The 15,450-nt window shown below is 36.8% G+C and overlaps 1 protein-coding gene across 4 annotated transcripts in view; it reads left to right on the plus strand.

The window, feature by feature from the left end:
• Positions 1–11,538: 11,538 nt before the first annotated feature.
• The window catches only part of LOC136844930 (homeotic protein spalt-major-like), a 630,208-nt gene continuing 626,296 nt past the window's right edge, over positions 11,539–15,450 (plus strand). For 2 of the 4 annotated variants that reach the window (XM_067114280.1, XM_067114282.1), the window contains exon 1: positions 11,540–12,845. The gene's annotated coding sequence lies outside the window, so the exon portion shown is untranslated. Of the gene's footprint in view, positions 12,846–15,450 lie in introns of all 4 variants that reach the window. The other 2 variants (XM_067114281.1, XM_067114283.1) reach the window with 2 other exon arrangements.

Consider the following 15,450-nt stretch of genomic DNA (forward strand, 5'->3'; position numbering starts at 1 on the left):
GGTGGCTCCAGAGGCAAAATAAGATGATTGTCACTGTCGAGTTCATCTTTTAATTGCTTATGATGTCTATAACACGTTTTCTCTTCTAAAATTTTCTTTATTTTTGTTTATCAATTTATAAAATTTCGGGTTGCAGGGCAGTATGTAACCAAGAGAAATGCATAAGGCATTTGAAACTATAATTTTTTTATATTTGTAATTTCCTTGGGTAAGACAGTTAGATTGGTTTTAAAATAGCAGGACATTTATTTTATTTGAGAGGTTACTTAGTGTATCTTGAGAAATTATATAAATGGTAAATTTTTTTATTTATTGGTTCCTAGTTCATTCCTTTTCCTTTTAATACCATTATTTTGATTGAAAATCTCAACTGGCTCTCTTGTAATACAAAGTATTGAATTGTAGTTCAGCTGTTGTCCACCTTTATTTTTCTAAGGTGAATTAAGTAATGTCTTTGATAATGTGGCTATATGTTTGGCTTCATGTTTTTTATCATTTTGAAAGATTTTCTTTTATTTTGGAAAGAAGAGGCATTTATCATTTCTTTTTAGTATTATATTGCTTAAGATTAATGACAGTTCATTCATAAAAGTGGGTGACGTCTAACGAGAGCAAGCTGCAAAAATATATAAAACATTAATACTTTATTTTATTGTTATTATTTTGCTTTTCTAGTTGTCTTCTTTGTTTATTTGTTGTGTTTTGATATCAATGTTCAGTATTCTGTCAGTCGTTCCTGGCTTAGTTCTAAGATCCGTTGTCTTCTGCGAAACGAGAAGCATATTCTCATTTTGATAACTTGTGCATGAACAGAGAAAAGTCATGTAAAAATGTTGCGAAAATACATAATGTCGTGACTGAGAGTCTACAAGCTTGCCCGAGGAAAATAAAAAGTTTTTGAAGTGTTCAGACCCGAAGTAATTGTATGACAGTACCACCTGATTCAACCGTGATCACAGTCATTCTTTTTTATTTCAAATTACCCTGCATGGTAGATTCCATTTTGTGATTAGAGACAGGAAGCAATTGCTGTTTCTTCGAGTTTTGAAGTTTAAGAGAGGCTGTTAATACTACTTTAAATCGCCATGCACCATTGCCTTAATGTTTTCGTATTTACATTGCTGTGTCTGTATGCATGTTTAATCTGTCTGTTAGTTGAGTTTATCTTTCTTTTATTGTTATTTCTTGCTCAGTTTTCCGTGAAAGACTGCTCTGAGTGTTAGTGATCTTGTAAGTGCCTCTATAAATTTTAGCACATTTTGAATGATAATAGTCATAATAACAACAAAAACTATGCGATTCTGTGGGACGAGACTTTGGTGCGTGGGGAGCGAAGCAGACGAAATGCCTTTATGATCGCATTCAGGCAATTAAGCGGTTTATAGGTTAGGAGAAAACGTGATTATGTCAGGGTTTATAAACAGCAATGTAATCTCAGCTCTGAATCGTTTCCTTATGATTTCCTTTGTTTTAGCTCAATACTATCCCCCTTTATTTACGAGTATCTGTCGCTTATAGCTCTGTATCCTTGGCTCATTTTGATTGCCCTTGGAAGTTTTTATCAATAGCAACAATTTTATGGCAATGAAAGCCCGTGCGTTTTATCTTTTATAACATCTGATTCATGCTTGATGTCATGTTCCTATCATTTATTACCTAGCCATCTGTGTATGCAATTTAATTTTTTCTGCAGTTTTTCGTGCTCTTTTTTTAACAAATTTTACTTAATAATAATAATAATAATAATAATAATAATAATAATAATAATAATAATAATAGTTTTTTATTTATTTTATTTATTTTTTATTTATTTTTATTTATTTATTTTTATTTATAATAATAATAATAAGTATTATTATTATTATTATTATTATTATTATTATTATTATTATTATTATTATTATTATTATTATTATTAGCCTTCGCTCCCATTTATGTGATAACTTTAGGGAAACGGTACTAAATTCTCTTGGCTGAATTTTGTGAAGAGGGCAGTGGTAACATGTTTGGTAAGACATATGAAGATTATATAATATTTATTACTTGAGTTTTTTTGTTTGCAGTTTCCTTTTTTCATGTTTTTTTTCAGTTTACTTTATCACATAAACTTCCATATAGTTCATGTCACTTTAGTATGTAGCTTTTCTGCTACCTTACTAGATCCTTTTGAAAATACAAGGTTAATAGTTTATTTTTACAAGTTTCCTGTTTTAAAGATCATGTTCTGTTTAGGAAGGAGATGTAAATTTATTTACACAATTATAAGAGGTATGACTAGAGATATGATATCCTCATTTTGATAGATTGAAAGTGAGGATAGAAAGCAGCTCTATTAAGAGAAGGAGAACTGTAAACATTGAAGTTTTATTAACAAAACAGATAAGCTTAATAAGCTTAAGAAGAATGAGTGACAAACAAAGAGAATGTAGCTTTAAAGTAGGAAAAAACTTGCGACCTGAATTATTCTGAAATGTTAAGAGTGTGTGTGTGTGTATGTGTGCGTGTGTGTGTGTTTTGCACATCAGGTGAGTAGATGTAGCTGTAAGTTACAATTACAAATTGGCGTTGCAGAAGCAAAGGTCGTCATGTGAAAGGCGGATATTAACTTAAACTCAGGTGTCTTCCAGCTTGGAGGTGTGGTGATAGAGCTTTGATAGGAGCTTCTGACTCCCGTGGGATTCCGGTTTGATTTCCTGTTTAACTGCTCAGGTATTACCATCTTCGTAAAAGATCCTTGCAAAGAAAAAAAATCCGGTGTGGTTTTCGTAGATTATAGTCCATCTGCTTTTTATTACTTTTTATAGATTCATTTTTCACTGCGTCTTTGTCTCTCTGTTACTTGTGTTTTTAGCCTTTACTTTTAAGTTCCTGCGTCATTTGGATCTTATTTATCCGGAAGAAAAGTCAACTGTGAGTTCCTTTCTCAGTTTTAAAGCATTTGTCGTTTCAGGCCGTATTGTATAAGTGGAATGAATTGAAAAACTTCTCAAATGTATATTTTTTTATTTCTTCGACCGCAAAAATACCAGCAATAAGCATTGTAATAAAGTGAATAAGAATGATTTAGTTTTCAATATTTTAAGACATATAAACAGTTATTCTTATCACTACAAGTTAATGTAAAAAAAGAAAAAACTAAGCAACAGGATGAGCGGAATCACAGCAACGTGAGGTTTACGTAAATATTCATCATCGTACCGGATAAAAAAAGACCTTTCAAACGAGTGTGTTTGCTTGCTAGTGTTTGTTTATACGTCCGTCTGTCTTGCCTTTCATTTCCTCTGTCTCTTTCCCTCACAATGATCTTTTCGTGTCTTCTTTCACCTCATTTATGAGTCGGGGCTTTGTCATATCCACCGTCGGCTCCTCTAAATTCGCCGCGGTTTCAGAAATGCCTTGGATACATTTTTAGAGGAACAACATCACCCCTGGCCACTTTATGAAGGCTCTTCCCCCCATAATAAAAGTTCGGATTAATGACGCCCTAGTACAGTTTCCGCATACTACCACTCACGTGTGTACACATTCTCAAAAATATGTACACCGAACGTATTTTAGATCCATTTGCCCAACATGCCCACATGGCCCGGGCATTACACGGTTTACTTAAGTTGGATATTACCTCAAGAAAACATATCGTGCGTTGTTTTGTTTTATTTTCTGTGTCCTTCGCGGAGGTTTCATTATGCTTCAGAAAGAGCATAAAACATTTCTTTTTGTTTCCCTCTTTTTAGCGAGAGGCGTTGGTTGTGCGGTAGGAGGTTACAGTAACGATGATCTCCAAGGTCTGATTGCGTGTATGGATAAAAGTACATAACTAGGCACACATGCACAAACACATACACACATACACATACACATATATATACATTATATATATATACACATACATACATAATGAGTCTAATGGGTTAAAGTGCCAGTCTTGCCTCACTAGCTAGCTAAAGTGTCATGTCCGATCCTGAGGTAGTTGTGGGAAGGTGGGGTTGTGCCTCTGTTGACCTGATCAGTTAATTGTGTACCTGATATTTAGTCGAATGAGGTGGGTTGCCCCTCGGAAGATGAAGACATGGGGTTAGCTAACTCATTCCACCCTAATGAATGGGGATGCTATTACAAGTATTTCGAATTTTCACAAAGGGAAAGGTATATGTACAGTATATATATATATATATATATATATATATATATATATATATATATATATATATATATATATATATATATATATATATATATATATATATATATTATGTATGAGATATAGAGAGAGAGAGAGAGATGAGTTTAGAGAGAGAGAGAGAGAGAGAGAGAGAGAAAGCTTAAATGCGTGGATATATAATTGATATTATCTTCCCAATGCATGCAAATGTATATATCGCGTACGTGTTCTCTCTGCATTCTTATAAGAATGTGTTACTTCCTGAGTATAGCTACGTCCAGCTACTAAGCCATTCTCCTGGTTCAACAGTTAATGTATAAGCCTGCAGTAGGAAATGACTATATGTCTTTCAAAAGATTTAGTATCAAAGTTATTTACACAAGTTAGATTCAAGTTAGGTGTTGACCGTGTTGAAGGCGTTATCATATTTTTGTGTGACAACTCGTTTTTTTAGGCTAAAGATTCTTAGTAGTGATTTTAGGCGTGGATAACCAAGGCTGTTGTGACGCCAGTAGATGTTCTAAAATTGAATATAAATTTCTTTATGATTAAACATGAGGTTCTCTAATCGTAGAATTAGTGATAGTTGGTTACTGGTTATCTGTTGTCGTTGCAAAAAAAGTAACAATGCAGATTTTATCGATATTATTTAAACTGTCTTTTACGGATGCACTTGCATAATCCATTAAGATTTTTACAGCTTTGAAATAAGGTTTAATGGCTGTGGTACAAAAATTCAGTTGTCACATGCTTTTCATGTGCATTGCCAAGCAATTTCAGATCATAAAATAGGGGTTATTGGGGATATATGAAAATTTCAGGAAGTAATATAAATTTACTGCTTTTCTGGTTTTTCCCTATTCAGACCTGTACATACTCGTATATACATTGTTAACGTTTTTACTCGTCCACCATCAAGTGTTATCATAGTTATTTTTTCATTGTTTTAATATTTTTACATTCTTGCTGGGTTACTATTGTCATTATTATTTATTATGGTAATTTTCGTCAAAAGAAAACTGATTCTGGAACCCTTTGTTGCCTTTCTTTGGATTTTTGTAGTATCTGCTAGTTTGTTAATTCTGATCCTATTCTTATTCCATTATCTTTTTTTTTGTCACATTTCCTCATTACCGACATCTTCCACTCGCCCCCAACCCCTCTTTTTTTCCAAACCTACCACCAACATTAATTACTCTGCCGCGTTGAATGATCAAAAGTTGTTGTGGTTCGTTGGTGCCAACAATTTGTAGTCGAGAGCGTTGGAGTTAGTCTTATATATCGATTTGTAAATCCCCTGGGATTATTGAAATAATCTTGGTTTGTTTCATCTTTATTTATTTCTCGAAATGAAGCTCCTGCTCTGAGATTCTTCTGGAAGGGATCATTTGTCTGATACTTAATTACTCTCATTTTTTCCTCTCTTTCTCTGCCTGATTTTTAGAATATTGTTGATTCCGGCTTACTTTCATTTATTCGGCCTCTCTCTCTCTCTCTCTCTCTCTCTCTCTCTCTCTCTCTCTCTCTCTCTCTCTCTCTCTCTCTCTCTCTTACCCTTGATTCTGTTTCTTTTGCTTTACAATATTAGGCTTCTCATTGAATTTTTTTTTTATGTTTTCTGAAAGGGGGAATAAAACGACTGCGAAAGCATAATTCGCTTAAAGTTTTTTGGGCGAATATTATTAGAAATTTTCCTGCTGTCTCAAGATAGGTTATCGCTCGTTAATCTTCATTTAATAAGCGTAACCCGTGATACACCCAATCACCCTCAGAGAAAGTATTCTTACATTTTATACTGTTTTGAGTCACAGCAGCACGAACGCTATATAGTTAAACCCGTTACGCATTTCAAGTCGGAGGACCAATAATTTGAGCGTATTCAGCGATAAGCTGTTTTCTGTGAGAGTAGGTGGGTTCAGAGAAAACAAGATAGGAAGTCACAGCCACATTCAGACTGGCTAAAAGCCGGATCATACCCCAACACAGAACTTTGGTTATTTTACCCTTGCGCTCCACATACAGGTAGATATTTTCAACCATTTGCTTTCGTCTTGACGATCATGTTGCTCATTTGTCAAAAAGAATGTGTATAATTGTAATACATTCCACGTATTTAAGCATTTTTATTAATATTTAGACAAAATATGTTTTTGTACTTCTGTATATGAACACGAACCTTAAATACTCGCGTGTGTGTGAGAGGAAGTCTGTGTTTAGGTATTTTTACGGAATACAGATGTACATGGCGTCTAGTATTATAAGACAACGCTTCTCTAATATCTTATGCCTCCTCTTACCCTCAAGGCTAAAACTGAAGAAACAGATGAAAATTACTGTAATGCTGATCTGTTTTGGACTGTTGTTTCATAGCCGAACTAGTGTAGTTGATGGCCTAAAACTGTCCTCATTAGATGGTAACCGAACAGCATTACAGTAATTGTCACCTTTTTCTTCAGAAAAAAGAGATATATGAAATTAGAGAAGTTCTTGGAATATCAGATACCACATGCATATCAAAAGTAGAGGATGTATATGTATGTTCTTGCGTAATTCTGCTTTAAGCTTGTTTATTTTCCATAGAAAGAAATATTTTATTTCAAGCAAAGTTGTTAGTTGGTTTTCCTCGCGTCCAAAATGAAAATTTAAGAAAAATCTAACACTTGAGAGGTTTCGTAAATTTTGACACTTCGTCCTTTTTTCTCAGTAAGAGTTCTAATAACGAAACCACTATAACTTTTTATAAAAAGCCAGAAACATTGAAAAGAAAAATGAAATTCTATATTAGAGGAGAACGTTATGAAGATTATAATTTTACTATTTCAGTAAAGGTAGTTTCTCACAGAAGAACTGCACATTTTCTGGGAATCGATCAAGAATGACAAATATGGCTTGGAGTTGGTTGCTTAGTTCAAATTATATGTTTTACAAGAGTTTACACCTTTTGGTTTAATGTGTGCATATTATACTTTATTTTTGCTGGACCAGTGTACATTAGATGCTGTATTTCTGTTGGAGTGACAGTTTTTCTGGCTTTCTGTCCTTTTCATATTAATACTCATGTGTAACTATAAGGTATGACTTACCAGATATCACATTATGATTTTTAAATTATTCCATATTTTTCCACTTTTTATAATAAAGCAGGGATTGGGAATAAGGGTGGGAAGTTCGTGGTCAGATGAATTGTCTTTTATTCAATCCTATCGAGAATGGAGGCGACAAAAGAGGTTGCCTCCAAATAGGGGAACAACACCCCAAAACAAAAGCAGATAAAACCAGTATGAAGTTTTGATAACTCAGCAAAAAAAATTCGACATATGAACAAAACTCCTTTTTTCGATGTAGTTATCCCTCCAAGACAAGCTTGCAGTAGTAGGAGTACCTAGAATATTTACAGAAGTGATAAGTTGAATTACATTTTCACCAGAAAACAAGTGGCGTTGACATAGATATTAACAGTTTAGGAGGCTTAGAACTTGTGTAATAGATTACGGGACTCTCATTCAGATCTGCTTTTCATGTCAGAGTTGATGGAAGAAGCGAGAGAAACACGAGAGTAGTTGCGGGCGGCGAGGAAAGAGGAAACAGTGAGGGCTGACTCTTCGTCAAAAGTACAATTAGCGGAAAATTGTTAAAAGTTCACCAATTACGCAAACGCTTGTTGAAAATATAAGCAAATGATGCCTACAAAACATTAACTTTATATTATAATATTTATGGAGTAATGAAGAGTTCACGGTATGAATTGAAGTACGCGGTTTGTCTAATCATAAGTGCCAAATTTCAACGTAGGAAAAATGGGCTTTTGGGTTAAGATAAGGAGAAATTACGAATAAGTATATAATTGTACGTCTGTCAGGACTGCATAGTGACTTTTACATACTTGTCAAGTAAATAATTAGCTCAGATCACTGCCTACCTTTGCCTCCTATTAGCGCCAAGCCCTTATAAATAGGAAGATTTGACCGTGGGCCTCACCCCCCTGAAAATGACATGTACTGAAACTTGGCAACAGTGCATTGGAGTCGATTACGAGCGGTAGTTAATCACAGGGAGGTCCTAGAAGCCAGCCTGAATAATGATTAATCACTGGCTGCCTGTGAGTTTGGTGTCATAGGTTTATAAATTATGCGATATATTTTGATAATTTGTGAGTTAAGTCGCTGAAAGATATACTGTCACCCACTTGAAAGCGCTATGTCGTGCATGGCATTCTACACTTTTACTAAGATTGGCTCAGTAAAGCGTTAATTATTTAATTTTTCAGCACATGGAAGTGAGTTAGCTGGAATTGACCCCAAAAAAGCAGATAAACGGAAGATAGATAGGATTAATGTAAGAGAATGTCTATAAGACGGTTAAACCCATTAAATACTTACTTTGTTGACTTAATGAACCTCATCATTCTGGTGAAGTGCAGTTCACACTAGTCTGTGAGGGATTTTCGCAAGTCAGTAGCTCTAGGTTTTTGCATGACAAGGACGATGCTCCCTGGGAGCACCCTTCCTATTTTCAGCCTGCACTGGGTGTGTTGATTCATTCTTTTATGTGGGTTTGATATTTATCATATTTAGTCATACACCACTACCGAGCACTTACAGTACTTGAAAATTACATTAAAGAAATGTGTGTATTGTTTATTCTTTTATTTAATCAGTTTGAAATGCTTTAATTTACGTTTTCTTGTATCCGGTTACAGATTTTCGATGAATGGACAAAACAAATTAATCTTGTATTTTACCTCCTTCAAGGTTACCCTTGGGGAAAGTGGATTACAGGTAACCTTTCCGCACGCTAAGGTGCGGCCCCATTGCCAAGTAGAAAAGTGTTATTTTCAAATAGCAAGGGACCTCCATTCGGAAGGAAATGAGCATTTGTGACCGCCCTAGGTAGGAGCAGAGATTCCAAATCTGTCCTGGCTACAGGCGCCTTACTCTTTAGCTGTCCTAATTATCTCACCTTTGAAAGTGGTGGTTCCAGCCAAAGGATTACTGGCAACTATCTGTCCCCCATAGGTCTTACCTAGGCTTACGCATCAAGGCCTCAGCATGACGGTCGTTGGCTAGGAAGAGGGACAAAAGCATTCATTCGAAGCTGTTGAAGGAAACAAGCTTCATGCACGTCATGACCAATAATACTTGTTGGAATAATTCAGATTCAAATATTTCCCTTATCATAATGATAATACTTTACTCAGTAGGTAAAGTTATTTTGAAGGGTTTTTGGCCCGTCTCATTTCTCTTGATCCAGAAACAGAAAGCAATTATGCATATGCTAGTTGACCAATTAGATATATATACATATGTTTGTGTTTTTGTGTGCATGTTAGACCTGACCATCTTTTGATTATAACACTCACCTTAGTATTGAAAGATTGGGAGTTTAAATTCCACGATGGATGGACAATATAGGCACAGTCTGTCAAAATTCACTGAGTCTCTGTCGGTTTAGCAGTGATTCCAGTACCTGGTGTTTGCTGGGATTTTGAATGGCAACAGCTCTTGAACCCACTCTTTAGGGTGGGGAAAGGCATATTGCATATATATATATATATATATATATATATATATATATATATATATATATATATATATGTTCACATGTTCCATTAAGCTACAGATGTCATTTAATATCCAATTCGCTCCGACTTCAGTTGACGATTACTCTCTTATTGTCCACTGAAGTCGGAGGTTGCTACTGTTGGTGGATCGAATCCGCCGCGTGACGAACCAATTATCACTTGTAATTCCCCCTCGATATTATTTCCGAGGCAAACGACATTTGTAGCTCACTGTCTGAACATAAAAATGTCACGATGATCTACTAAAATTCATAAATCACACACACACACACATATATATATACATATATATATATATATATATATATATATATATATATATATATATATATATATATATATATATATATATATATATATATATTATATAGAACATGCAGGGTTCCAGTTGCCAGTTTCTCAGCAAACCTTTATGGGTGAGGTTCATAGCCCATTTCTAACTGGGTAAACTGGTGGGCGGTAGACTAAGCGCGAATCAAGAACCCTAGTAACTGTGAGTCGAGTGCTGTACGGTCAGGTGTATTTACGTTTGTGTGATTTGAAGACGAGAAATTGTGTCACTAACAATCATTATGCAAGTTAGGCGTAACTAAAGAAAAGACGGTTTATTTCCTAAACCCCACTTCTCCATTGAATATAAGCAGAAGTTCAACATTTTCCATACAGCCTCCTAGTAGAAATAGTTTGCCATTTAAACAATCTCCACAAGCGAAAAGAATAACTCCAAAAGAATAATGGAATCCCACCCCCGAAAAGTCCATTCAAAATATATCCCAAAATGTTTTAATACTGTGAAGAATGAAGATACGAGACATTCAAGAAATGCCAATTCCAGCACACCTACTACACGAAGAGAGAAACATTTCGTGAATTGTGTTTCGCGGTAGGCAACGAATAGATATCCAGTCAGTATTACTTTCGAACGTGTGTCTCAACCGATTAGTTATTCGTTTTCTCTTTTGTTTTAGAATTCTACATAGGGAATGGGTCTTATCACATATAATATGAATTCAAAACTTGTCTAATCCAGGGGTTAATTTAATATTTCAGCCCGAAATAATTAAAAGAAAAAGATTTTATTATGACTCCACATAAATGAAATGGATAACTGTTATGCAACTAATTTGATTTTTGAGTTAATCACAGCTAGAAGAAATCGAGTTGTTTAAGAGCAGAATTTTTTTTATGAAAGCGAGGAACAAATTAATTTTTTCAAAATAAATTCCGTAGGTGTAAACCAACGTCTCATTTGCAAGTTTCTGTAGCCGTAATAAAGTGTTAAAAACTGTTTTCAGTTCATGTGCAGTTTTCGAGTGGATTTTCTTTCATTTTAGCATGGGGATAAAGAAGTAATAATAAGTCTTGCTTAATGTTTGTTAAATGATGACACTGTAACTTCAATAATATTTGATTTTATTTATGCTTAATTAATATAAAATCTATTATAAATGTAGATAGATAATAGGCTGTATTTTAATGGTTAACTGTTAATATGATTTCACTAATGAATAATTCATAGACCGTTGATATGAAAGCGACTAGAATTGTTTTCGATAAATGCATACACCTTATAGTGCGTATTGTCCGTTGATGGGAATAAGACTTTTCCGAGGATTTTTTATCACTGATTTTTTTTATTCATTTGTAATCTAGAGAAACTACTGAAATTATTTTTTACGTAGATTAATAAGCTTAATATTCAATAGTTCCCCAAATCCCGGGAGCGGCGGCAGCGGGCGGGCGGACGGGCTGTGAGAGGGGCGTCGTCTTCGTCTTTCTCAACGCGGGAAGTTGGCATCAAGAAGCTGGTGCCACGGGGCCCAATAGCAGAAGGGGGGGTCTTGGGGCAGGGCAGCAGTCAGTGAGCCTGCGGGCAGGGCCAGGTGCAGGGCTAGCATCATGTAGCAGCGGTCATTTCCGTCTGTACCACCGCTGTCTCCGTCTGTACCACCGTTAACACCTGGCGGTACACCCTCGACAGGAGAACCTATACCCCGTGGCATGGTACAAGCCGTCGGGGGCACTGCATCGTACCGTCGTCAGCCGCCGCAACCCACCTCCACCGCCACTTACATACTACTGCTACTGCTACTACTACTACTACTACTACTATTGCTACTACAACTGTACCTGTTGGCGAAGGACACAGGGGCGAGCGCCATGCTAAAATAACGGAGCGATTCTTATCATCTGTAACAGGTGTAAGGGACCCGACGTGTGAAGTGATTTTTTTTTCTTAGTTTGTGATGGTGTCAGAACGTAAACTCGGAACTGCCACCTGTTTTATTTAATGCAATTTTTCTTTCACGTTAATCTACCTCATAGCGACGAGACAAACCCCTCGGTCAGCGTTATTTACCCTCTGGATCTCAGTCAAGTAACCTCACTTAGTTCTAGGATTCGACAAAAATTGGAGGAGGTGACTCTTGTTCTAGGACAAGGTAGCAAGAGATGTTGGAAGAGCGGCCCCCAGTCTCTCCCTCCGTCAGCGTAGCGTGTCATGACCTACCGAAACGACAGTGCTGAGAAGTTGTGGATTTCGTGACTTATTCTCCTGTCCTTTGTTGGGAGGCTTCCTGGGAAGGAACTCACGAGGAGCAGGCCACAAACGTCACCCGAGGATTCCTGTTGGGCGTTTTTATGCTCTGCTCAAAGACGAAAGTTAATGAAGTTGAGAAGCTGGTAACAGCGTGTAAGCCTCTGTTTCCTGAAGAATAGAATAACAAAGTAATCTGCGATCTAGTCATGCTTGAAAATTCAATTATTGAGATAGTATGTCAAAGCTTTGCGTATCTTAATTTCCAATATCGTGACTCAGTAGTACTTTGCAAGTTAAAATCAGCCTTTTGACCTGTAGTAAACCGTCTTCAGATATTTTACAATAGCCAAAAAAAAAAAAACAGTTCAAGTGTCCATTTCAAAAGCATCGTTTTTTACACCTTTGGCAAGCCTCAAGGAAACAAGTGAAATCGATTAGCCTTTCTTGCTTTTTTTTTTTCTGTTAATTGGATATCACCACGCCTCCCTTGGATATCTCTTGCAGTACACCTGAACGAGTAGGCAAAAAATTGGCAGCTTTCGTTTCGGAGCCAGTACCCAGAGGTAAAGCCGTGTATTGTGTACACAGTTATTCACTTGCATTTGCATGTTGTGTGAACGAATGACGTTTGTCTTGTAACATTTTGTTCAACTACTCCTCTTATTAGCTCAGCATTGGCGCTGTAATTTCAAGTATATAATTTCCCAACATTATCATTGTGAATTGTTAGTTATTAAACTTTAATTATTACTTAATTGTTTATATATTATTTTGTAAAGAAGTAAATTACTGACTGATGAATGGTTGCATGGGCACAATAAATATTTGCTTGCATAATGTCTGTTATGCGTATATGTGGTATTGCCCTAAGCCTCACGTCAAATCTACCAAGAAATCCACAGTAAAAACGTTGGTTATGCCAGTAAGAACGCTTACGTCTTGTGATATCAAGAGAGACAGCCAATTTTTGGGTAAGCGTGCATAACAACAGATGACGTGGTCCATTCGCATCGCCTCATTTTTTCTCAACATGGAATTTCATGTCCGTCGAGATATATGAGGCATTATGAAAGGGGTGGGTAAAAAAGATGTCCACGAGGTACTGTCGAGGTGTAACATTAGACGCGTAAGTTGTTTATTAGGCCATAACCTGAGAGCGAGATGTCTTAGGTGTGAAGATGTCTAGCCAGGTGTAGAGACGCATTCGCCGACTCCCTGTTGTCTTTGAGCAGTACCTCCATTCGCCACCCCCACCCCAATCCCCTGGGCCCATTAAACAGTAGTACCCCTCATATGTGCTCGCTCGCTCTCTCTCTCTCTCTCTCTCTCTCTCTCTCTCTCTCTCTCTCTCGTAAGCGATCTACCTGTGATTCCTCTCAATTTTATCAGTCCTGTTGCTTTTCATTTTTACGCCTTTCTATTAAATATGCCATCTCTCTCTCTCTCTCTCTCTCTCTCTCTCTCTCTCTCTCTCTCTCTCTCTCTCTCTCTCTCTCTCTCTTTTAAGTATCGGTCTTCACGTTAACCACCTTTTTCTTGCTCTTTTCTGAAATTTAAATTGCGCCCCTTTCCTCGCTTTCATTAAAGTGTCTAAATCTTTTTACCTGGGTCTCCTCTGATCTGAATTCTTATTTGTTTGTAATAATAATTATGTTAATATAACCTCCTCCCCTCTTTCGCTGTAATCGTAGCGCAAATGGGAGCGGTTTCAGCACATAAATAAATAAATCAACGTTCGACGTCCAAACTGGATGCGCTTTCTAATTTTCAATGAATCTGTTGACATAACAAGTGAATTATGTATCTGGTCGTCAGTCGACTGTTGTGCTCACAATTGGTGCGAGGTGAGAGAACGGAAATAACAGACGTGACTAATCACTGTTCATAATGTATACCACCATATAATGAAAACAGGTGGCCCTCGACAAGGTAATCCTATATAAAAGTTATTCTGCACGTCCTCCTGGAAGTTATCCTGTTGTAAAACTTTCCAAGTACCTAAGTGGGATTCATTTTTTCTGATGGGTTTAATTCCAGTCGTGGTGCTGGATACTGAGGTTTTAGCTTTGGTCGTAAAGGACCTCTACCTACAGTAATATTACCTCAAACTTCTCAGCTGAGCCATACGACATTTTAACTGCTATAGAGCATATTATAGGCCTCTCCAGCTCTAAGTTAAATATACCTTAGTTTAACCAGACCACTGAGCTGATTAACAGCTCTCCTAGGGCTGGCCCGAAGGATTTGATTTATTTTACGTGGATAAGAACCAATTGGTTACCTAGCAACGGGACCTACAGCTTGTTGTGGAATCCGAACCACATTATAGCGAGAAATGAATTTCTATCACCAGAAATAAATTCCTCTTATTCTTCATTGGTCGGTCGGAGATTCGAACTTGCAGCCAGCAGAGTTCTAGCTGAGAACGGAACCCACTCTCCCAACGAGGAACTTCTCCAGCTGTAGGTTCAGGGTCTTTTGCAAATCTAGGAGTGCTTTGCAGTCCTTGCAAACTTTCAGTACTTTCAGTACTTTACAGTGGGTAGCTTTGCATCAGTACTGAGAAGTTAAGTGTCTTTCTGGTGGGTACCAACCCATATAAACGATTAAAGAAACGAAAGAACAGGTCTGGATAAGTGGCAGCAACATATCTGATTTCACGGCGACGTGCTGTTCCATATCGTCATTTCTTTTCCTGCTCTTCAGGAGCAGGGACAATGTCCGTGTAGTTTTTGACTCTTAGGCAACTAAACGACGTAGGCTTCAAAATATCTGTCATTTTGTTTATATATATATATAGCATCATGTCAAGATTAGTGAACCCACTCACAGCAGGGTTCGCTATTCTGTACGAGATGATTATTGGTTTCGTTAATCTTTATAAGGGAATAATCATGTTCGCTATTCTAGACATGAACACTTCGGTACCAGACATTTGATCCCCCAGGGCTAGTACTAAACAAGGCGAAATACATTTGACCCCCCTCAGGGGCTAGTACTAAGCACGGTGAAACAGTGTAGATGAATCACTGTTTCGCCGTGTATAGTACTAGCCCTCATGTGGAATTGGAGTTCGGACCGGAAAGGGTTGGCCCTTCTTTACATGGGGATCATTGGGTTCTCTGTTCTCGATATGGAGATGTTGGGTTCGCTAATCTTGACATGATC

Source organism: Macrobrachium rosenbergii, chromosome 13, assembly GCF_040412425.1.
Source record: "Macrobrachium rosenbergii isolate ZJJX-2024 chromosome 13, ASM4041242v1, whole genome shotgun sequence".
In the NCBI taxonomy this organism is placed as follows: domain Eukaryota; kingdom Metazoa; phylum Arthropoda; class Malacostraca; order Decapoda; family Palaemonidae; genus Macrobrachium; species Macrobrachium rosenbergii.